This window comes from Talpa occidentalis, unplaced genomic scaffold (genome assembly GCF_014898055.3).
Source record: "Talpa occidentalis isolate TD23 unplaced genomic scaffold, MPIMG_talOcc4v2.1 talOcc4.16, whole genome shotgun sequence".
Classification (NCBI taxonomy): Eukaryota; Metazoa; Chordata; class Mammalia; order Eulipotyphla; family Talpidae; genus Talpa; species Talpa occidentalis.
In genome coordinates, this window is record NW_023601653.1 from 28,456,948 (window position 1) to 28,481,310 (window position 24,363).

The following is a 24,363-nucleotide window of genomic DNA, read 5'->3' on the forward strand; positions in this document are numbered from 1 at the left end:
AATAAAACAATCCAAATATTTTAAAATGTCATTTCTACCATCGCATACTAATACATTAATTTCATTTGAAATATCTGTATATAAAATATCTGGGTAGTTAGCTGAAATAGTAACGTTGAGATCTTAATTTAAATGAGATATAATCTATATCAATGGGAATTTAAATTTAGCTAGATAAAAATTCATATTTTATGTTCTAAAAACAAAGTAATCACACAAATGCATGGCAATCATTTTATAGAGATCAGTTTTTCATAGCCCAGAAACAAGAGCCTGTGTGTGTATATATACACATATATATCTATATCTATATAGATATATATGTGTATATATATATAGGAAATGGTATGTACATCATAGGAGTCATTTAAATCACTGTCTTTATTACAGATAATAGATCAAGATATATATTGGTACATTATTAATCTCTGCTACAGGGAGATATTAAAATCAGTTGTACTCCTGTCACAAATCCTACACAACTTGTGATAATAGTTTCTATACTAGTTTTATTTTTTTTTACTGTGATTTAATTTATTATTGAATGCTTTTTATTCATTCTTAATTTTGAACCTTTTATTTGGTATTCCTAACAACAGAATGTTCTGGGACTTCTCAGTCAGAGCCTAAATTAGTCCTATGTCAGAATGTTTAGTTGGATCTTGTTCATTTTTTAAAATTTTAATTCATGTTACTTTTTAATTCTACCTAATAATATTGCTGAGTATGTCACTTGCCATTGGGTACACAGGTTTCTCCATGAATTTGCTCCAGGTAGTTAAGTTCTCACTAGCTTTCAGAGATAAGCCGATGTGTACAAGATCTTTTTGAAAATCTAAATAAGGAAATAACCTAGGAATTATATTCCATTTAATTATACATCATATATATAATTTTATATATGTATAATTATATGTTCTTTATTGTGCAATGACTATTTCTTATTATGCATAATTCTGAAAAATAATGATTCTGGCAAAAAAAGAATCTTACAGGACATTTTGTGTCTATTTAATTAAAAAAGTCTAAAACTATATGTGTACTCACCTCCAAATAAAGCAGTAAAGAATTAATAGAAAGTATAAAGGTAATAATATATTAGATGTATATGTACTTCTTTGTAGGAAATTGTAGTAACACTATGACAGTTTTCATAATTTGTGATTTATAATCATCTAATATAGGCCTCTAATTTTTATAAATTTTTTCTTTTGGTTTTCTAAAAAAAAAATGAGTACATGACAATGAAGTTAGAAATCCTGATAGATCAAAGTCATCCCTAGGATTATTATTTTTATTCTCTGTCTGATTTCATGGACTTGAGTTTTGTAAAGAGGAGAGGATCTGCTAAATGTGATGAATTGTTGCCTCACAGACTGCAGAGGTGTGGGTGACCTTGGGAATCAAATAGCCAATATCCTTCTTTTACAAATGAGGAAAGGAAGACTTGGGATTAAGTTCACACAAGTAAAAGTAGAAATTCTAGATCTAGAACATAAATATTAAAGTATCAGGAGCACTTTCCTAGCACAAAAAGGACAATTGCGAATATCCTCTTGAGACTTAGTCAAACAGGGCTCTGTTTACTTATATCAGGAAAGGGTGCTTTGGCTAAACTATGTGTCAGACTTCAGAGACAGATACTTTCTGGGAAGAAAGAGCTAACTGCTTGCTAAAGCTAGACAGAAAAGTCTGTTTTAACGAGCACAAAAAGTTCCAGTGGGCATAAGAGGAAAACCTCAAAAGAGAAGTAACAGATGTAGAGAGTGTGTCATAGAGCAAAAAGAAACTCACAATGATGTCAGAAGACTTGAGGACGTTGACTAGGAAGCAAGGGATTGGATAAGTTGAGAGGCAGGAATCCATTTATCAGTTTTGCAAGAGTATGTAAAAATGAAGAGATTAGAAATGTTTCAGCTAAGGTTCTAATTTCTACAAATACAGGATGAAGAATTCCTAGTTCTGAAAGTATAACAATATGTGCATGGAGTTTCTAGAGATCCTTGACATGTAGGATCTTCAAATATTTTTGATTTGGTGGTTCAGAGTACTTAGTGACATTGGTTGTATTCTCCTTTCTGGGGAAAAAAGGAAGTAAGGAAGTATTATTCTTGGGAACAAGGGAAGAAGTTACCTTCACTCTTCTCAAGGATTTGGTCCAGTGTCCTCTCCTGCTAAATCCTGTGTGAGTAGACAGGAATGGAATGATCAGCAATTACAGGAGCTTGAGTGCCCAGGAAGAGCTGACCCATACAGGGAAAGTTCAGTCTGTCAGGTGAAAAATGACATGTGAAGAAGCCCAACAGCAGCAGGACTCAAATCTAGAAATCTGAGAAATTGATTTGGGATGTTCTTGGTCATGATTGAGCAAAATTAACAGAGGAAGAATGACTAATACTCTGAGGTTTTATTCAGGAAAGTTTATCAGTAGGTAAAAGTATTTCAATAGAGACCAGAATGTGAGTGGGTTTTTAAAGGCTTTTCAGGTTTCTAGAGACTATGTTTTGGGAAACCACCAAGTAAGAAACTTGGGTACAGGATGGAGGCAGAACATGGGCACCAATGCTGTGCAAGTGTCCTTTGTATCTTGAGCTATTTATTTATTTTTTAATATTTTATTTCATATAATTCTTACATCATGTTTCATTTTTGCACAATGTATGCATTTTCATTTTGGTTATATTCCCCATACAATTGCACCCCCCCTTATTTTGACCCTAATCCTTCCTCTTCCTCCCCACCCCCGTAGTGTGTCTCTGGTTTATAGTTGCTTGTTGATTTTGATTTTTACTTTGTATTAATTAGTCTTTTTCCTGGTCCCTTATTTAGGTTTTCTAAATTTCTGCTATGAGTGAGACCATCCGGCATTATTCTTTTTCTTTCTGACTTATTTCGCTGAGCATGATCCCTTCTGGCTCCATCCATGTTGCTGAAAACTGCATGTGTTTATTTTTTTTTATTTTTTGATTGCTGAGTAATATTGTGTATATGTACCACATCTTGATCCAGTCATCTATTTTGGGGCATTTGGGTTGTTTCCATAGCTTAGCTATTGTAAATAGTGCTGCTATGAACATAGGGGTGCAGGTGCCCTTTGGAATTAATGTTTCTGTGTCATTTGGGTAAATACCTAGGAGTGGAATTGCTGGATCATATGGAAGCTCTATCTTTAGTAGGTCAAGAAATCTCCACACAGCTTTCCATAGTGGTTGGACTAGTTTGCATTCCCACCAGCAGTTCAGGAGAGTTCCTTTTTCTCTACAACCTTGTCAACATTTGTTGTTGCTAGTTTTTTTAATATGTGCCATTCTCACTGGTGCAAGATGTTATCTCATTGTAGTTTTGATCTGCATTTCCCTGATTACAAGTAATGTTGAACATTTTTTCATATGCCTGTTGGGCATTTGCATTTCCTCTTTGGAGAAATTTCTTTTTAGCTCTTCTGCCCATTTTTTGACTGGATTATTTTCTTTGTTTTTGTTGAGTCTCATCAGCTCTTTGTGGATTTGTATCTCAAGCTATTTACATTCCTGATGGTTAAAACTGGGAGCAGTGCTGAATTCAGTTCACAGGTGGTGGCCACATACACCACAGCTGTGTGGAGAGGCTTGCAGGGGCAGGAGCCAGGAAGGACACACTGTGACAAAATGTCAGAAAGAGGCTGATTTTTATAACAAAGACTGAGATTAACAAATTTGGGCATTGGAGTCCTGATAGGAGGTGTTATTTTGAAGGTTAACCAAATGATAGAAAATCCACAGGATTTGATTACAGGTTTCATGAAATAAAAATACTCCCTGTGCCTTGGTCTCTGCTGCAAAATGCAAAATGGGTGGCACTCTTACCTACTTATGGAATGTGAATACATTATTATTTATAGATGGAAGCTAATGACTATAATGAAAGCAGAACACTTTAGTTAAATAAGCATGTGAGCAAAATTGACAACACAAGTGTAAATAAGGCTCAGATTAATTAAGTTGCTCATTATTTTTCTGTAGCAGACACTACTTTGTGTTTAGTTTACGAGTAAGATATATACATGTATATATTTTCATTTGCAGAGGTGAGAGATAAAGAAAGATCCACTGAGAGAGACAGCATACAATGGCCATATTTTGAGTAATGCCAAAGAATTAATTCTGGACAATGATGAATTCTATTTAAGGGCACTTGAAAATTTGCCTTTCCCTTGCTTGCTCCTCCCTTGCATACTGATCAAATCTCAATTTCTTGGGAACCCTACAATTTTCCTGACTCAGGGATTGCTTGCTTTCTCCTCAGCCAGGAAAGTACTTCCCCCAGAAGGTTGTGTGGATCCCAGCCTTTTTTGGTTCAGGCCTCTGCTCACGTTCCTCCTTATTTGAGGGGTCTTCCCTCTGATACAGGTAATGGCGACCCCAACCTCACAACCTTCCCACTTGGCCTGTGCCCACACTCTCTTCCTTCATAGTATTCATCACCATATGGCATATTACTTTGTTCTGTCAGATTTAGCAAAGAAAAGGATAGGTCACTTCGATAAATTTTAATTTCAGATGAACAATGAACAACTTTTAGTTTTGGTATGTCCTAAGTTTTGTATTGAACATACTTAAACTGAAACACATTCATTTTCACTTGGTGGTCAACTTGAACAGAGCACTCTGTATTTTATCTAGTGACACTTCCCCACTACCCCATAATTGAAGTTACTGGGGAGCAGGAACTTGGAACAACATGTTCACTGCTGTATTCCCTAGAGCCTGGCATATTGCAGGCTGTCAATATATTGTGTGAATGAATGAATGAATGATTCAATTTTCCTGAAATATACAGAACTTCCCACCTTGGTGAAATCTTTTAAATTTATACTTAAATATATATAAATCCATATTTATACAAATATACCACTAAAGTAATAATATGATCCTTGGTATCATAGAAATGTATTATTTCTCTGATGTGTCTACATACTGTTTGGAATTTGGTGAAGATGATAAACTAGCATATTTAACTAAAGTAAGCAAAAAGTTGTAAATATTTTAGGTACCATTTATATGTTTTTAGAGACATAGGAAACTCAAATATTATAAAAATAGTGTATTTTCAGGTTGGATTGCATTATAGATGTAAAACCCTATTACAGATAAAATATATCAATTTTTATGTAAACATTCTGCTTATGTATCATACTATTTTCACAAATTTCAAAATATATTCATATTATTACCATGGAAGTTTCTCCAAAAGGTCATTTAATACTTCTCCTGAGTTATATGAAACTTTACCATCCCATCACTTAGTTTTCCTATTTAAACAAAACACCAAGGCAAGCATAGCTATGCTATCCATGATCTATTTTAGAGTTGTTGCTCTTTTTTTAAAAACCATCTTTAATTGCTGAATTACTAATTGCTGAATATTTTATATTCCTTATTTGTAATTTTAAGTTACTTTTAAAAGTAATGTGATATCATAAATAAAATACTGTAAATATTTACTGTAAATACTAAATACTACAGATAATAATGAAAATCTGAGAAATATATATATATATATAAAGTCCACATACAGAGCTATGGACTGAAAAAAGTTGATGAATTATATTTCAAATAATACCATGATATTACTTTGTAAAAGAAGGATGGCACAATCTGGTATTTTAATGATCACCTAGTGGTGTGTGTTGAGTTGTGTTTCCTAAAAAATGATATTCTTGCACTGATGGGTTTTTAGGTTCTAAGTCTGTCCTGGTCAGTTTGCATGTTACTATTAGCATTCTGGCTATTAGTAGGTCATTCCATAAAATAGCAGGAATTGGTGATAAACAGCTTTTAAAAGATAGACTTCAGGTATAATGAAAGTGTTACTATTTATCTGTGACATCTTAATTAGCTTTTGGAAAATTTAATAGGATAAAAATGGAAGGCATTTAGAAAACTGTACAATCCTGCAAAATCATTGCATTCGAAGTTACACCTGGACATCTTTATGTATTTTTCTTATTTATTGAATCTGCTAGACAGAGAGATAATGACTTCAAGTAGATTTTTCCATTTTGCATCTCAAAACAGCAGCATATGTATTTTTGGAAGCAGATAAAAGTAAAAATTATTCCTTTATGCAATCACTTTACTCCCACTAAACTACAAAGTTATATAATACTTAGGTTTGCTAAACAGGGCTGAGTATAAGTTTTAACATATGACTCTTTCTACAGTTCATAGTTATCATATATTTATTGCCAGACAGATGTGTGTATTTTTTGCCAATACCAAGTCGTGATAAAGTGAGTATTTAGTAGTCATCATCTATATAACAGGGAATTTTATATTCCTTATTTGTAATTTTAAGTTACTTTAAAAAGTAATATAATATCATAAAATACTGTAAAAGAAAAAAACACTTAACAGTCAAGCAGAATTGTAGGAAAAAGGAATTGACAAAGAATAATAAAAATACATGGAAAAAAGAAAAGTTTGTGAATAATTTTTCAAAACATGTTTAAGAATTTAAGTCAACATTGTGGCCTTAGTTATGTATGCCACATATTTTGTGGAACCAAAAAAATAAAATAACAGAAGAAACAGTGCTTAACAGATTTTCTTGATTATTTATTAAGATAAGTTTTAGCTGCTGTAGAGTATACTGTTGTGAAACCCTTTGCAGGAATATTACCTGTGTTGTTGATTTCACATTACTCTTTGCCATTTATGGATGAACAGCTGCCACCCCTGTTCTCTTCCTTCTGAAAAACTTATTAATTAACCTCACAACAGTTTACTCACAGAGCTATAATTACTAGCTGCTTTTCATTTATTGAACTCTGTAGTTTTGGTTTTATAATTCTCTTTGGCCTACATATGCAGAAAGATACTAAAAAGTCCATATTTATATTTTCTCTGTGACATGGATGGGAACAGGTAAGCTGTTGACCTTAGGTGTTATTACTATTTATGGTAAATCAAATTTTAATATTTGATTAGTCAGATTCTAAAGGATACATTATAAAGAAATTAGCAAGAAACTGATGTAGTGATTTATCCCTGTTGGATATTTTTGTAGTTCAGGGGGGAAAAGACTGAAAAAAATAAATCTTCATGTAACTTTAGAGCCTTTATATTAAAGATACTATAGTAATGTTTAGGAACAGAAAACACACACACACACACACCGCACACACATCCAAAAGGAATTTGTGGTTAATTTGCAGAAAGCGTTTCTATTATTGAGTCTTAGTAAATGGTGTCTAAAGGATGAAATCATGTTGTCTTTAAAATTAGAGTTTCTGTTTTTCTATGTATGATTTATAAGAAGCTATATTCACTTGCATAAATATTAGGATGTAAGGTAATTATTTATATTTCCCCATCTTTTATATATTATCTGTTTTATATGACTATTCTTATATAAAAGTTTTTAAAATCCTACCTCACTAACAAAAATTGTATTTAGTAATTCTGCTTGATTTCTTGTAAATGTGGCATTAAAATGTCAGTTGAAAAATGTCAGTTTTATTTGTCAAGTAAAAGTATACTGTGCTAACATTTGAAAGGAAAAGGATATTACCACACCAAACTTTATGGTATTCATTAAAGTACGTTTAAGCCAGGAGCAAATAAATATAACAGAGTTCAATGATCTGGTTAAAATTAAGTAATAACATTAAATATGTGCAATAGCCAAAACTACCTTCTCTAAGAAACATTAGATCAAATGACTCTTGTTTCAAATGTTCATGTCAACTCCCAATGGCTCATTAACTAAAACTTCCCATATTACCCGGTGATGTAACTCAAGCAAGAGTTTATCATTACATATTTCTTTGTACCTTAAAATTGTACCATTTGGGAATAAAAAGTCATTGCTGCTAGTGAAAATAAGTACATATAACCTGGAATTTGAAGACTTAATTAAAAATACTAAGGAGTCCATAAGGAATAGTCTGTAGTGGTGTAGGGCATGGTCTCAAGTATGGATCATGCACTGGTATCTTTAAAAAGAAATCTTGATCACTTGGGGCTTCAGGGGGAGTTTGAGAAATGTGGGACTAGCAAAAGAAATTGTTTTCTATTAAAATGTAATTCATTTTTGAATGATCTCTGATAAATATCTGTTTTATATTCATAAATGGTGAAATATCTATAATTTTGGATTATTTTTGAAATTAAAAGACAAACTTATTTTTAAATGATCTCATGGTAATCATGAAACTTCAAGAAAACATGCCACTAGGACCCCCCCCCCATGACTAACACTAAAGTAGTAAAATATATGTGGAATTCGAAAATAGATAGGCCTGAATTTGAATTCGAAAATAGATAGGCCTGAATTTGCCTTTATGAACTCTGTGAAAATCATTCAGCCTCCCTGGACCTCTATTCCTTAATTTGTAAAAATGATATAGCTCTCTCCTTGCAGGATGATATGTTAGATTAAATGGGGCAATGTGGGTAAAACTCTTTTGCATAGTGGCTGATACAGCACATGCATTCACCAAAGGTCAGTTCTCCTTGTCTTTCATGGTCCCAATGAACTAAAGGTGTTTGGGATACAGTAGGAAGACAATCAGTATCCACATGTGATGAACACATCAAACAGGGAGACCTTCTTCCTATGAGGCATTTACTTATAAGGTGAAGGCATAGGGCTTTAAAAATAAATAATACTATAGGCAGAAAATAATTCCAGAGCATGACTAGCACTCATGTTCTGGAGGTATGGATGTATTTCACATATATGAATAGATCATCCTGCAGTATTTTTTTGTTTACACTCTATCGAAGGATTAGGTCCAATTATAACTAAGTCTTTAATAATGGGACTAGATACTAGATACTAGAGTATACTATAAAATAAGCTTTGGAGTGATTATGACCTAATTAATTATTTTAGACAGCTTTTTAAAGTTTGATTTCCTAATTGGACTCTCTGAAATTGAAAGCAGGAAATAGAGCTGTCCAGTGCACCAGAAGCTTCATTTCAGTTGGCAAAAAACAAGAGTGAAAGTTGACTTAATTGGTGCTGTTTTGCATGATTGAGTTTAACAAGTGTGTTTGGGTTTCATAAAACAATCAAAGGTCATTTCTGGCCTGACTTTCTGTGACTACAGCCCACATTAAGAAGAATGTTAACCAAAGCAGGATAGGAGTCCAAGGGAAGATGAGTATCCTGCCTTCCTCTCAGACTTGCAGCGTGGGTATGTACTTGTGACAGTAAGTGCGGCGTCAGTATTACCAAGTGATTCTATGCAACCCTGAAATGTGGAGGTACAGAACACTCTTTACATAAGTTCTTATTTCATATGTGTGGTCTGGAACAAATAGTTTCTTAATGTGTTTCTAGCCTAAGGCAGTTTGATCCTGGGGGAGAGAGTATAAGATGTCTAGTAGGATAAAGAACTGCGGAAGTTTAAGGGAACTTCTCAAGTTCAAGACCTGGTTGGTGCCCATATCCTGACTTCTTCCCCTCTACCTTTCTAAACAACTGAGCATGAAAGTATAGTTGTATTGATGTTTTACTTGGAAACTCCAACAACTCTAAGTTACAAGGTCTTCTGGTAAAGTAACTACTGGAGAGAATCACCCATGGCTTGCTTGCATTCATATATTAGTTATTTGCTTCAAAGTTCATATAAAATGTTTGGAATGCTGGTGTTTTATATGGTTTTAGTTCTACAAGAAATTTTTTCTCTAAAGGCTCTAAGTAAAGCAGTTTAAATGTTAGAATTTAAAAAATGATCTAGAACTGATTCTCAGAAATGCCTGTATATCGACATTTTTTCCTGACACTTTTAATATTTAAATGGCACTGAAGTACATATCTCCAAATTCCAATTCCACAGTTCCATGACTCTATTTTTCTACTTGATAAAGCAGAATTTAAAGTCAACTGTAAGAATCCAATACATATAAAGACTACATTTTTGTGCAAGGGACATTGAAAAGAATGGGTAGACAAGAGTTTATATTATTTTAATAATGGAAACTTAACCTTTAACCAACATCTATAACATTATGCTCTTCTTGACATTTCAAAGAATTAAAAAAACCCTCTGTTCTTTCGAAAAAGCATGTTGATTTTCATAAGCTGGTGTAAATTTCACAAACTAACTTACTTATCATAGCAGAAAGTTTCCTCAGCTTTTAGGTAGATAATCCAAAAGCATATTACATTAACTGTATTAAAGCAATGTATAAGTGTCTCTTGTGTAATATGTTTCTGGTCTGTGTGAAAGTTTCATGGTATTATTTAGGTTTCAGAGACACATTAATGTGGACTCAGTAGCCCTTCTTAATATTTCGTAGGACCTAAAAAGTGATCAAATTGGAAAATGCAATTGCTTATTTAGGGTTCATGGTTAGTGAATTATGTGAGGAAAGTCAACCAATCTGAGAGCCACTGGAGATAGTTATAACAGAGGTAAACATATGCCTTAGCCTTTTGCATTAGTTTAGCATCTTGTGTGCCAGGTATTGTATTATGTATGTTACAAACGTCATTCCATTTATTCCTAATAAGGCAAGGTTTATTATTCCCATAGTGTAAATTTCGCGTTGGATGAAGTACAATCCACAAAATCTAATGTAAGGACATGTGATATTTCTCCTAACTCCCTGGCATTGATCTTTCTATTTCAAGACAATGACATGGCCTTGATGTCTCTGAATTTGGTTTAGGAATCGAAAGATGTGACACTGTTAATCTGAAGCACTCAGATGATAAATTTAAGATTTTCTGGTTCTTTATGCCATTATATGCGCAGTGCTGCAAAAATAATTAAGCTTTACAGATCTGGTTGCTTGTCCAGTTATAGGCAACTATGAGCTCCCTCTGGGGCACTGGAAAGAGGGGATGTTGCTCTGATATATGCTGTTATCCCACAGGGTTACCTTATTTCTTGTAAAATCCTGTACTCTTAGCTAACCACATTGGGAGTATAAATGTGCTGTATCTCTGTTTGTATGCAAGTATGTAGTCTGTGCCTTTGTGTTAGTGGATGATACATGTCTGGGAGTCTGTGTGTATATCTGTGCACATATGTGCTTGGGTGTGAGAGTGTGTGGCCAGTGCATTGTGTGTGTGTGCATGTATGTGCTTGGATGTGAGAGTGTGTGGCCAAGTGCATCGTATATATGTGTGTGTGTGTGTGTGTTACCGTAGATGCACACACATGTGCTTATGTGTGGCATTTTTCTCCCAAGTCATAATATAATTCACGCTGTGAAATACTTCTTTTTCTATCTTGTGAATGATTGCTTTGCTCTTTTGTAAATTTCACCACCCTTTATGTAGAGCAGTAACTTTTCATCTTCCTCTTGTCCCTCTTCTCAAAAATCTTTTTGAATTTTCTGCTCATTACAATTAAACCATAAGATAATGAAAAGAAGAAAAATTCAAAATAATCCCCACAGCATCTTCTATGCATTTAAGCGCACATAGACTATTGAAGGTTTCTTTCTGATTGTAGAATTCTGCTTGCCTTCTAAAAGCCAACAGATTGTGGGGGCCTGTTACTGAGATTTAATTCAGAAATTCAGAAGTGATTATGATGTACTTTTGGATACCATAATATTGAAAAAAAAAACAATCCCTGATTTTTTTCCTTGAGGTTGTTTGCTTTCCTGTTTATCTTCTTGCCTTCAGTTTTTGCTAACTACTGCTTTTGGGCTATTGTATTTTTCACTAGCAGAGAGATAAGAAGAAAAAGAAAATACTAAGAATACTAAGTTAGTTTGATAAGTTGTTTCCTCACAAGATCTGACAAAAATTAGAATCTCTCATTAAGCATAGCCAAGAAAGCTTTTTCTTATTCACACTCTTTCCATGAGTTTCTCAGAGGAATGTATGCAGAGCCATAGAATGGCAGCATGCAACACCCTCCAAACTCTAGAAGAGACAGGAAAACCAGGGATTTTCTCTAGGACAGAAGAAGTCAAGGATGAGAGAGAAAAAAGTAAGGGAAAAACTAAAGCTATGTACTAGCTGAGGGCAATGAGCAGTAAATGTTGTATAAGTGAAGGGTGGTTAATTTCTATTCGGAGCCTTGTTGTAAATTAGCAAAATCAGTCTCACAGAGACCAAAGAGAAAACACAAAATGTACACGCGTACGCATACAAACACACATACACACACACATGAACATGTACATCATGGTTTTGCGTTACTTAGCAATATTATAACCAGAATTTGTAGTTTGGAAGATAAAATTCTTTTGCCTTCTCTCTTCATTCGTGAAGCAGAGGAGTATCATCTCGTATATGCAGGCAGATATATTTTAGTAAAAAGAAAAATTCCAAATTAGTAGGAAAAAAATCTAAGTTCTGACTTTTAAGCTTATATAAAACTCATTTCCTTTATCTTCACTTTGAGTTCTGAAGCACACCAAGTATTTTTCTCAAATGTCTTTGCTGAAAGAAAACAGTAAATTTTATATGAAATAATATGAGATAGATGAAATAATTATTTTTGCTTGTATCATCTCCCTCCATTTCCCCTTTCTGTTCTCCCACTTGCTAACCTTGTTCCTTAATTCTCCACCTTTACCTCCTTTTTTCTTTCTTCCTTCATTCTTTGTTGTATGACAAAGAACCATCTGCTATTTGCTAGGCATTGAGCTCAAAGCACTGGATTTCTGTCTGAAAGGTGAGTGTGAGTGTGAGGAGGTGACATGGTTATCATAATCCTCGCTGCTTTTGCTTATATCCACTAGGTCAGATGCGTGCTGCAGAGAAAGCAAGTGGTAGGTGCTCTGGGAATGCAGAAGAGAGGAAGAAAGTATCTCAGTCTAGGAGGCATTTAGGGCAGGAAAAGTAGGGTCAAACCCTTGAGTCAAATCTCTGGTACTTGAATGAATACAGTGCTTTCTGGAATGGTAAGTCGGTAGGGTTCATATTCTCATGGGGACTGGAGGGGACCATACATAATTTTTTTCTTTAATCTTCCAACTTTTGGGGATATTGTTCCCTTCATGCAATTGTTGCTTACGATTCCTAAACAATTTCAGAGAATCTGATGTCTTGGGTTTTGAAAGAGAAATATATTAACTACTTATTTTCATGTTACTTTATCTAACATAACCTCCCTGTTTCTCTTACATGAATAAGGATGCTTTGGTTTACATGGAGCTCTGGAAACAGACCTCACAGTCTTTAAAGGGCATGGATGCTGTGGGTGGGGATCATGTAGGAGACACTTAGGAATCAGCAGCTATTCATGTATTTCCTACAGTTTTCTGGGATATAGCAGTTTGGTCTCAAAAATATTGCATGTCTGCTTCAGGCAACATTTGCTTGGTAGGCACAATTCCAAGAACTCTTCAAAGCCTTCAATATGAAAGTACTCAAGCTGCCTCCTCCCCTGATAGATTGCAAACATAACTACTGGTTAAAAAAAAAAAAAGCCATTATTACAAATGATGCACCCTTAACTAAGGGCTAGGGCAAGGCATTTGAAATTTTTTTCTGGACCTAGAGCCTCAAAATGGTCTCACAAAGAGTACAATGAAACACAAAGTTAGAGATAGCAGTTTTGTGAGTTTGAAACTAGTATCATATGTGAAACTGTTCTACAAACTGTATAGTGTTCTACAAATCCAAATCATAATACTATCAATTTAGATAATTACAAGAAATCAAGAATGATTCAAAAGATAGAATTATAAGCTTGGGCAAATGACTTAGCCTTTCAAAGTCTTCGATTCCTCATCTGTAAAATGGAGAAAAGATACAAACTTAAAGATAAAATGTGAAAATTGTTATGTACAGAGTTTGGTAAAAGATAGGCAAAAAATATAATTTTTATTATGATTATAATAGTAATTTCTTTCTATCCTTAAGTGTCAAAAAAGTTGAACAAGATTTCTTTTAAACTGGCATGTAGTTGCATGGGGCTAAGCATGAAGGTGTTCAAACAGGTTTTCTTGACTTATGCATCATTTATTTAACCCTCCATTGTGTTAAGTATTTCCCTTTTCTTTCTTTTTGTTTTCCTAAGGAAACAAAAAATTTTTCAGTCTAACTGGCTATGTTATTCTTATTAAATTTATGTTACTGTTGTCATTTAGAAACCAGCCATAGTGTGACCCACCATTAAAATATCTGAAATGAACTAAAATATAAGTACTTGTACAAAATATAAATATTTGAATAAAAATATAAATATATGTACTAACAAAATAAGTACTTGTCAATTCAAGCTATCTTGGATTCCAGAGAGACCAAAAAAAAAAAAAAAAAAAAAACCATTGAAGACTATATTTCCAGTTTCAGTCAGTCTGGGGGATTTCTAAGAATGAAGTTTAGACTCTTAAAGAATAAGAGGTGCTTTGGAATGCCCTGAAGAATAAAAGAAGGAAAAGGAGAAAAAATAATAATTGCAAAACCACAACTTTTTCATGGAAACTGCCCAGGACAAGTAGGTGATTTTCAGAATAATAACAAGCACTCACTACCCCATGGCTCAGGGCTTTTCCAACTTCATGCGCAGTGGGGAGCCTTCTATGCCCTCAATATCAAATTGTACATGCAAGTTATTTGTAAGAGAACATTGAAAAGTCAATGAAGGCAAACCTGGTAGGCAGCTACTGTCAGAAAACATCTGAATCAATAGGACACTATCAGAATTGTCTTTCCCAAGCAAAGCACAAAACTGTATTAACCAAAAGCATGACAGCACTGTGAAATTCCTCACTGCAGTAACTTAAAGAACATAGACCTTGGGAAGCAGGCTTCTGTGCCTCACCCACTAGGTTAGAAAATAATAATGAAAAGTTATTACAGATGATACCATTGAGACTCACCTGGAGACAGGATGGCCCTGATAAGAGGCAAGGTCAGATACTTATACATTTAATCATTTCCCAAGTGCAAGAACATTAAAAAACTAATGTAAGTTACAAAATAATTATTTTTCTTAATTTTCTCTTTCTACTGCTACCATTATTCTATTACTAAGACTTCTACAGAATGATTCAATACAAAGAAATATAACAAGCAAGTTTTCCACTGCCTAGAGATCAACTTCAAACTCTATAATGTGACCTTCATGATCTCCTTATAGCCTTTAATCAGTCACATGATGTGTTAACTAAATTCTGGTAATCAAAGTGAAAAACTAGCATGGAAATAAGTCACGGAAGGTTGAGATAGAATGACTTGTAAAGTCTTTTAGGCAGTGTGGAGCTAAGCCTACTTGTTGACTTCCGAGTACTTCAGATCTTCCTACTAATATACATAATTTTAGAAGGTACATCCATTGCACTATTACATGATTACTCCAGGGTGGAAACAATATGTGATAACTGCAGGGTGGATGCTATATATCCCAGCATATAGTATCATATATTAGGCAAATAGGGGACCATGTGAGGTGGCAGACATAAACAACCCTGCATATAGATTTCCTGCTTTCAAGTTTCAACTGACCACTTACAGTAATCACTTAATCTTTATGATCCTCACCTTCCTCATCAGTAAATGATGGCAAAATTGCCAATTAGAAGATAAATACAATTATATACATACGTATGTGTGTGTATCTTGTGTTCAGTAAATGCTAAATATAAAATTACTAGTAGATACATAAAGAATGTTGAAAATATAAAGAAATTAATGGATAATTTCTCTTACTGATGTAAGATTCATCCAGTAGTTCTTGGACAAAATTTCATCATACATAGATTAGAAATTAAATGACCATATTAGAAAAACCACGGGCTATAATTTTATATTTCTATTTTAAAGCAACATTCCCTGTCTTATTATTCTACTTATTTTTAGAGAAATGGTGATTTAAAATACCCCTAGTTTCACAATTCTAAAAAAAGTCAGTGCATAAAGTCATTAGATAAACAAATGAAGACTGGCTAATTCCAATCTGAGCAGTTAAAATGTGGCATGTCTATTACTCAGAAACCCTAAATTATCTTCAACTCATCTATTTCTTCTGCTGATTGCCTATACTTAACTGATTTCTGTGATTAATTTTAGGGTTTAAGATATAAAAACATATGTCCTTGAAATCATAAACTGATTGCATTTCTATATCTGCATGTTTACTTAGGTAATTGGCAAATGATTCCATTTCATGCAACTACATTATTTAGTAAGTTTTAGGATAAATGGATAAATACAATGTGGTATATATACACAGTGGAATATTATTCAGACCTTAAAAGGATAGAAATTTTGACACAAACTACAACAAAGATGAACTTTGCAGACCTCTACTAAATGAAGTATGCCAGTTCACCAAATGAAAAATACTGCATGATTCCATGCAAATGAGCCACCAGTAGTGGTAAGAATCATAGAGACAGAAAATACAATGGTGTTTTCCATGGTTTGTGGGTAGAGGAAATGGGGAGATACTGTTTAATGGATATGGAGTTCAGTTTGGGAAGATGAGTCATACTTCCAGGATATGGTGGGAATGGTTGTACAACAGTGTGAATGCCCTTAATGCCACTGAGCTGCATACTAAAAAATGTCTAAAGATACAACTTTGAAAATAAGACCTTATTGTAATGGAGAGTTTGGTGATGTGGGATAATCTAGCTTAGTGAGGAAAAATAAGAAAAAGTAGCACTTTCAATAAAGTTACTCATATGCAAGGTCTTGATTTAAAAAAAAAAGTCATCACTTTGGTCCAGCTAATTATGAGCCTCTACTCACTGATGTTAGGGTCTGAAATACAAAGATTTGTTATCATGCTCAGGGAGTTTACTTCTTATGTTGAGAGAAACTCTTTAAACATCATTTTCGTGTAAGTCTGTGAAGTGGTTTGTGTAATGTTTAACAGAATAAAATTTTAGATATATAGATCTGCCTCTGCATGTGGGTCAAAAAATTATAAACTATGGTAGTTTCATTGAGAAAACTTACTTGCCTCATGGAATCTGTTTACTCATTTATGGGATATGGATATGAATGTGAACTTCACAGGAATGAAATTACTTTTAAACACTTAGTAGGGCTTAAGTGTTCAGCAGTGGTGGCCACTGCTGTTGCTGTAAGTTTGGGACAGAGGTGTGAGCTGGCTGGGGCTCCGTCCCCTGCCAAGAGCCTGGCAAAACAGAGTTGCCATAGGCTGGTCTGGGCTCACTGTGTCACTTTAACTATTGATCCTAGCACAGAAGGGGCTGAGCCTTTGTTTAATTATTACTAATGGGGCTATTACTAAAAAACATTATATTTACATCCAGAATTAATGATAAAAATTGAAAATTAAAAAATGGAGATTACCACCTTGATCTGAGCTGTCAAATAGAATGGGTGGTATAAATGGTTATGATGAAGTGAATGTTTTTGTCCCTTCAAAATGCACATGTTGGAATTCTAATCCTAAATTGTTGGTATTAGGAAGAGGGCCCTCTGGAAGGAAATTAGATCGTGACAGCGGAGCCCTAGGTGAGTGCTCTGATAAAAGGGACCCCAGAGAACACCCTTGCCCTGTGCCACAGTTTGTGAGGATAAAATGAGGAGAGGTCTGTAACCTGATCTCAGACTTCCAGGATCCAGAACTGTAAGAACTAAATTTCTGTTGTTTATAAGCCATCCAGTCTATGAGACTTTGTTATAGTTGTCTGCTAGAACTGAGACAACAGCACGAATAAAATGATTTCCCTCATGTAAAGCATTTACTTTTTTAAAGTTATTTTTAATCTATTAAAATATTAAATAATAATATTTATAGTTTAATTTTTAAATTTTTAAAATTATTAATTTTAATGGAGGTTATATTTGGATACTGCCAATTAAATTTCTTTTAAATACCCAAAATATAAAACCCACAGAATAAAAAAAATTAAAATGTAGATAAATAGTATTATTTAGTCATATAGTTAAATAAGTTAAATTTCAGAAAAAACAGGCAGTGTCTAATCTGCTGCAGCTTATCAATAGAGCTTCTGTCACAAGCCTCAGAAGACATACTGGGAAAACTTTTGGTATTAAAGAAATTCTTGACTTTGGATTGGGTGAAAATGTAATACCTTAGGAGCAGTGTAGGAATGTCATATTCAGGGCAGTATACCCCAACTATTTGGTTCCTTTCTCTAAATATCTCTACTCATGCTGCCCAAGTTTTAAGGAGGATGTTATATTGCTTAACCTCCCTCATGCTGTTTGCTCATTTGGGTGAACAATTGTGTATGTATAGAGGGTGGGGTAAACAGAGAAATTGTTTGATATGAATGCTGTGACTCAGTTCCTTTTTTTGGTTAGAGTTTCCTTATACTGATTGCATTGAGACATTTTGCTTGAGAGAACAGTGGGGTTAAAGAATGTGTTTCCTTAACACTCGAAAGAAAAGGCGTTTGAGAATATCAGATAGAGAAGAATTACATAGAGGAAAAATGGTTACAAACACAGAAGATAGTGGAAAGTCAACTTATTTATCAGATTTTGAGCAATGTGGATTGTCAAGAAAAGCAGAAAAATTTTGTTCCTATCTCCCTCTTGCTCTTCTAGGTCTCATTCCCAATACACTAAAGATTGTGGTTCAGTGTAAACTGTGGTTGTTTGTGCAACCACTCTGTGTAAATACTCATCTTATGAAATGGAAAGAAAACATCTTAAAATGAATTTCATTACATAACTCTTTCATAAGTTGGGCATTACATGTATTTGCTCCATTATTTTAGCAGTCTCAATGATTAGTTTTATCTTTTGTAAAACATTGAAAATTATGGATCTATTGGTAATTACATAATTATACAAAATCATTTTTCTAGAATTATATTAATAAAATATTTTGCACGCTATAATAGAATGGGGTTGTCAATACTATGACTTAAATAATGCTCTAAGAAAGAAAACCTTCCCTGAAATTAGAAAAACAGATTTTCAAGTCTAAAAGAATAGAAAATTCCAAGGCTAAATCCTTCATAGTTCAAATATTACATATCAAATGAAAAAATAACTTCCCAGCAGCTGCTACTGTGCAGTGTGTCAATGTTACATGCAATAATACAATGGATAAGCAAAATCCCTGTCAAAATTGCAAATCTGCTGCTAAGAATTATTTCTTACATTGCATTTTCAGATGGTTGAAAATTTGTACCAAATCACTTTGGGGGTCATATGAGCTAGCAAAGCAATGTATTTTGAGCATTTGTTTAGAGATGTTATTTCCTCGGTTTGAAACTATTGGTACCATTTCATAAACACAGGCTTTGCCAGAATTCCATTGAAAGTGAAAAATAAAAACAATAGGGTTAAGCAATTTAGGCTAACTAATTGCTCAAATGTCCAATGGAGCATATGCAGAAGCAGATTTTTCATAATTTGTAATAGGAAAAAAAATAAAATTGTCAGTAGTGTGTGTAAGGATTACAAGATACATGAAAGGAAAGACGGAGGGAGGGAAGGAGGGAAGGAGGAAAGAAACCGTGTATCTGTAACTCTTGATTATCACAATCAATGAACAAATCAAAACACATAGAGCTTTACTAAATTGTCCCATGTCCTGTAGTTATTAAGTGGTGGAGCTAGAATTTGAATTCAGTTTTCAAAGCTAGTAGTGGGCTATAATATGATTAGAGAAGACATATCCTATAGTGTTCTAGGACATTCCCTAAGTTGTGAAATATCATTTTAACTAGCTCTATCATGAATAATATTGATTGTGGGAAACCATCTAACCCAGTGTTGCAAAGAAAGTCACAAAGCTCTCAGTCACACAGTTAATCAGATAAGTAGCTTGACAGATATTGAATAGATAATTTAGTATTGTAGTCAAGGACTACTTTCTCTTTATTCTAATATTTACAATTTGTTCATTCTAATACATTACTCTAAATAGTGAGAAATTGCTAATTGAAGGAGGCTGTGTTTGTTTTTTTTTAACTCCTACATCTCCAACATGTAGGACAAGGTACACAGTAGGTTCTCAGTAGCAGCTGTTAAATAATGAAGAATTAATGTAGGGATGACTTTTAAAAGTTTTACCAAAGATTTTAAAGGAAATAAATCCAGATGAAAGAGCATAAAACTTAAGAAGCACATACTCAAGTCTTTATTTTATTGTTATGTGCTTTACAAACAAAAGGTAGCCTAGTATACTTAAGGCTATCATCCACTTCAATTTTGGTTCTGCCTTTTGTAGCTCAAGATATCTGTCTTTAATAATTCTCCTGCTATGGCTTAATGTTCACATATGAGGAACAAATATGCATGGTGCAATCTAATGTTTATTGGGAACTGGTGAAGAAAACTAAAATTGTATATAAAATAAGTATTTTGCCTAGACTGATATTTCAAAAAGTGATATATATATATATATATATATATATATATAAATATATTGCTTCTACCTCTTTCCACCAGGCTGACATTTATGTAGGAAGGTAAAATATGCTTTACTTCATTCAATGTGAAATGTTTAGTTAAGAGGAATAACTTGAAAAGGTGTGTTCAGACAGAGTTCAAATGCTGCTTACTATCTGCTAACTTTATAAAGTTTTTAATATTATCATTTTCATCTATAAAATCCATGATAATTTAGGTGGAATTTTTTTGATAAGTAAACTAATAAATGAGGTTAAAGTAAACATTCAAGGAAATGGAATTTTTTTCTGAGTGACCATTATCATCTAAAACAAATCAGTGAAAAACGTAGCTTTCATTAGCAACTCACTATTGTCATATGATATAATGGGTTCCCAAAGTGTAGTTGCAAATTTTCACGCAAGAGAAAGTTATTTTTGTATTAATATAAATGTTTAATAAAAATAACCTAAATTTATAATTAAACATCACTTCAGGGAATACTGTAAATCCAATTTGATTAGAAGTCTTGGGAGTAAATTGGGTAGGTTTTTTTTTTGGTTATTTAGATGGGAAAACCAGTACCCAAAGAGATAAGTTGATAGACCAGACTGTATATACTGTTAATATCCATTAGTTTTTTAACTGTGATCTTGAATGTTGTGAGGTTCCCCTATGTTTGGTAGTCTTCACTGACAGAAGGAGTTGAAAGAAGCCAAGACTTAGTCTCAGGTTCCCTTATTGTCTCTCTCTGCATATATAAATCTTTCCACTATAAACTTCATGCAATGACTAGATACAAATAAAGTTTTAGGCAGGTAGAGACTAGGCAACAAATTATTTATGTACAATCTCATTAGAGTTTGGTTGAAAGAAAGAATGTAAGTTTCATTTTTGAGCAGAGGCTTTTTGAACCATTCTAAGACCCTCATTTTTTTTTTTTTATGGCAGATAGAAAAAATAGTGGGAGGTTAATTATGTCAGACTTTCTTGATACTTCTAAGTGTGAGAGCATCAATGACTTCTTATTTGGCCTTCTATAAATGATGATATTAGAGAGTATAATGTTTATCAAATTAGACAAGATACATGATTCTTTTCCTAGCTTTATGCCACAGTTACACACACACACACACATACATCTTTACTGTTTGATTACAGGGATTTGTTGCTTCTAATAGAGGCAGGTTTGACTAAATGGAACTTTCGAGGAATATTTGTAAATAATATTTATTCTCTATTGAGTCATGAAATGCTTTTCTAGGCAAAATCTTTTCTCCATTAGGACAGTTCTTACTGAAAACTTCTTTCTCTATATTGTGTGCCAGGAAAGTGAGGTTGTTAATAATAGTCCCACTTTGAGAGAGAACAACTCCCAGTAGTATTTCGAGAGGCTTAGCAAATCTCGGATAATGTGAATAGTTTCCAGAAAGCATGCCTGAGTATTTGAATATTTTTCTTAATGTATCCTCTTTGTTATTATTAGTATCTAGTATATTCAGTTTCTATAGAGAGTCTACTTTCAGAATTATTGAAAATACCACTGAGTATTTGGTGATAGAGAAATTATTGTATTATTTAAAAATACAATTTCCAATAGTTTTTTCCCCCTATGTTTCCTGAGCACAACACTTTGTGTGAAATATAAGTGCAATGGGTTCTAAAAATCTTCAGTAATATTTTAATCAAGAACCCAGTAATTTTTAAGCTATGGAATTTGAGGTGAAATTATAGGTTTGCATGACCTTCCTTGCTGAAAATCCTTTATTTGTAAGGTGTGATTCAAATACAGACTGTACAAATCAGTATTCATGAATTTCCAACACAAACAAATAAGCTATATGTAAAGACAAGACAAGTAATCACTGTATTATCCATTGTCTTGAATTTGTATCACAATTAACCTCATGTATTGGTACCCCTAACTCATGAACTATTTGGAAGCTAAGACATATATTAAGAGATTTGTTTTGATAATATTTTTTTAAAAGATTTATTTATTTATATAAGAACTGGGGTACAGTCAGAGGCACGGGAGGGTGAGAGAATTCGCCAGAGACAGAGCAGGGAACAGAACAGGCAGAAAGACTGAAGACACTGCTGAGGGGAGCAGCGGGTGCGACAGGAGAGGTTTGCCGCGCCATGTGGGAATCTCCATGGCCAGCCGGGAATCGAACCCGTGCTGCAGAGGCTGTGGGCAGCTTCATAGCACGGCACTCAACCCACTGCGCCACCAGGGAGGCCCTGTTTTGATAATATTTTAATTCAGAGTATTCATCTTCATAAATGGTCTCAAAATTTTTAGGTAATATGCTTTATTATTATTAGGGCTTGAATTGAATCATTTTTCTCAGTTGAATGATTGACCATGTAGTTGTTACATAAAAGAAAATAGTTGAAACTGTCCCAAACCACAATTCATATTTTGCAATTACTGAAATTGGCAGTTTTGCTTATTTTTAATGTAAGAAATACCTGATTGTTACATCACCTTCGTTACATCAGAACTATGTAACCATGTTCATAACCAGTTTTTCCACCTCAAAACAACATCTTAAGTTTTTGGAATTTTTTAAATCAAAGGGATACTTTTTGAAAGTTAATGAATTTTGGATTTTATAAATCACTGATTTACATTTAAAGTGTATGGCCATCCACAACAAAAGCAAAAAGTGAGTTGGTGCTTTGTGTGAAATGAAGTTGCACAGAAATGATATCTATGAAACATTTATTTCTCCATATTCCACTTAGACTTCAAATATAAATAAAACAGATTTAAGATAAATTACATTTATATCATCATAGCTATAATTAATTATATTAAATCATTTAAAATTAAAATGTGTTATATGCATCACAATTCTTTGGGGGATATAAAATGTTTCTATGTAAGTGAAATTAGCATGTATCCTAGAAAACTTAATTGTGAATTTCTCCTTTTTCATATCAAGCTTAGATATTTTCCAATGAGCTTTTTTTCTATTTTGATGTATATCAAAATGCAAATTTATTATTTTGCTAATTCACTACATTTAATTTAACACTTGTTTTAACTTTTAAAGATCTTCACTTGCAAATGTGTTTGGATTAGGCGCAGTATTAAAAATGATGCCATATGGATCATTAATGTAGTTTTTCTATTCCAACTTTATTTTATATTCACATATTCAAATTTATAATTGTTTTTACTTAGGAAATCGTTATATTAACAATTCTATAAGCAATGGTATCAGGAATGCATTAACAAAGCTCATTTAATAAAAATCAAGCATGTCAAAGTTGTTTAAAGGCTTGTTAAAAAATGAATTTTGTATCAAATATAGGAAATGTTAGGTACTTTGATTAAATTTTATTTATACCTTTATTTCTTCTTTAGAATTTAAAATATGATGCTAGTCGAAAGATATTATGGAGTCAAGATAAACATTTTCTGCCACACTGATGTATCATGAGGATTACTTTTACCTCTTATCTAAGAGGATTATAGGATAAATGATTTTCACATTATTCCAGAAAACTGAAATTGAGTTTAAGTAGACTCCAGTTGCTTACTGTGCTAATTTTTATCTTAAAAAAGAATAGTAAACATTTTCATGAATTTGTCAGATCTTCTCACTTTATAGATGCTGTCATAGTATATTCATTTTGTTAAATTACTTACTGTTTTGTTAGGAAATCTGGTGTATTCTTTTTCTTTCAGATTCTTTATTTTTCTAAAAGGAAAACAGTATGCACAGTGATTAGTTGACTACACATAGTTCAGAATAATTTCATATTTGCAATAAATTCATCTAATATGTGTATGTATATTTAGTATATGTAGTATATAAATAGGGATTTTAAAATTAGGTTGAAAAGCTAGTTATCATAAAAGAGGACCAGAAGGGAGGGAAGCACAGAACCCTGCTCCCCTCCCCCGCCCACAGAGGCGGCACTCTCCGACCGGCAGAGGGGAGGAAACAACAAACCAAAACGGCCAACAAGAAAAACGGACGCAGCAAGCGGGACTGTGAGTGGAAAGGAACTATTTCAGCCACCACACCCCGTGAACGGGAGCTGTGGAGAACCCTGCAGGATTCGCCGCGGCGGTGAGCGAACGGCTCCGGGCGCCAT

General features: G+C 33.5%; 1 protein-coding gene across 1 annotated transcript in view; it reads right to left on the reverse strand.

The window, feature by feature from the left end:
- SYT1 (synaptotagmin 1) overlaps positions 1 to 24,363 on the reverse strand; it is a 495,552-nt gene that overhangs the window by 298,444 nt on the left and 172,745 nt on the right. The window contains exon 3 of the mRNA XM_054696190.1: positions 23,912 to 23,963. The gene's annotated coding sequence lies outside the window, so the exon portion shown is untranslated. The remainder of the gene's footprint in view (positions 1 to 23,911; positions 23,964 to 24,363) is intronic.